Source organism: Miniopterus schreibersii, assembly GCF_964146895.1.
Source record: "Miniopterus schreibersii genome assembly, chromosome: 2".
In the NCBI taxonomy this organism is placed as follows: Eukaryota; Metazoa; Chordata; class Mammalia; order Chiroptera; family Miniopteridae; genus Miniopterus; species Miniopterus schreibersii.
The window spans coordinates 43,401,652-43,403,363 of NC_138102.1; the positions used below are offsets into that span (position 1 = coordinate 43,401,652).

The 1,712-nt window shown below is 43.8% G+C and overlaps 1 pseudogene across 1 annotated transcript; it reads left to right on the forward strand.

The window, feature by feature from the left end:
• Positions 1-388: 388 nt before the first annotated feature.
• Positions 389-1,269, forward strand: LOC308552845 (ubiquinol-cytochrome c reductase complex assembly factor 1 pseudogene; annotated as a pseudogene). Its single transcript has one exon. The product of its transcript is annotated as a ubiquinol-cytochrome c reductase complex assembly factor 1 pseudogene (transcript).
• Positions 1,270-1,712: the final 443 nt, after the last annotated feature.

The window sequence follows — 1,712 nt, forward strand, 5'->3', positions numbered from 1 at the left end:
AAAAAACATAAAACATGGACTATCTGATCATGGCTCCACATGTTACCAAAACAGACTTTCACATCAATAGAAATTTAATAGAAATTAAATTTCAAAGTATTAATAGAAAATTAAAATTAATTAAATTAATTACTCATTAAAATTAATAGAACTGTAGTACAGAGTATGTAGAATTTGACATACAAATTTCCTCAAGCAGCTGAAGCTTATACTATATAATACTTATCAATATACCCTAAAGTATATGTTGAATTTTACTAAAAGCAATAATACATGCTTACATATGTATATATATTTAAGGAAATATTATACATATATTCAAAAATTGTGTAAATGAGTATAAGATTTAAAAACATATAACGTGCCCCAGAAATGGTTGTTGAGGAACATGGCGTTGCTGGTGTGAGTCTTTAGGAAGCAGATTAGCATCCCCCAGAGGGCTCCAGCATGCAGCCTGTTGGTACCTTTGTCTCCTCCGCAGGGCCGGTGGGGCAGGGCTCTGTCTGGCACTTCCCAGTGGCTCCAGATGAGCCAGTCCCTAGCATGTGGTGGATCAGAACAGATTACTGGAACAGACATACAGCTGAGTAGGAAGCATCACACCACAAATAAGTTTTCCACTCCCAAGGACTTCCCCCAGCCTGTTGAGGAGAAGGTTGGTGCCTTCACGAAGATAATAGAAGCCATGGGATTCACAGGACCTTTGAAATACAGTAAGTGGAAGACTAAGATTGCAGCCCTACAAACATCTACTAGCTGTGTGAAGAAAACTTTGAGGAACTCTTTCTAAAGTGTCAGGTGCCTGATACATTCAATTCATGGGTTCTTATGTCTGGATGTGTCTGGTCTGAATAAAGCAGGAAGGCCAGACTAGGAAATACATTTTTCACGTCATAGTTCGTTTTATGTGGGAGGATGTTGAGCAGTGAGGCAGAGTCATGGAGGTTAATCCCTAAATCCTGAAGACCATGGTGGTTGTGACAAATAATTGCTATGCAGCAATCTTGAGGTATGATGAGGGAATCCTTTCAGACGATCATGGGCTGGCTGCTGCTGCTCTGGAGAACCTTCTTCAACCAGAAATGTGAAGACCCTCGACAGCTTGAACTGTTGGTGGAATATGTGAGGAAACAGATTCAGTGCATGGACTCCATGACTAGTGAGGATGTGCTTCTGCCCGGGGAGGGGAGCTGGCGCCCTCTAGTGGAGAAGAATCCTCAGAGTGTCCTGAAGCCCTATTCCCCAACTCACAATGATGAGGGTCTTTGATGGGCTGGTGCCTCTGAGAAGCTGGCCAGCTGACTTTGAAGAACCTCCAGAGAGAGGTACCTGTTTGGCCCAGGGCCCTGCAGAAAGTGGCCTGAACGGACCTATGAACACCATCTGTCAAATACCTGGCCCCATTTAGGTTGGTTTTTGTCTTAGAATGCCCATGAATCTGATCTGGTGGGGTATAGTACAGAGAGAAGCTCTTTTGGGGTGTCCTCCCTCGAGAACACATTCCCAAAGTCCCCTCTAGCAACCTTGTGATGGACATCTTTTCCCAAACGCCACAGAAGGGATGGTGGTATGTTAGAAAGGGGTCACCCCTCCAAGGGCCCACTGTGGCCCAGGAACTGTTTGTAATGCTGCTGAATCAAGATGAGTAACCATGCTCTGTCCCCTGGCTTTGAGCTGTGGGGTTGAGTTAGCCATTAAAAGAAACAGTCTTT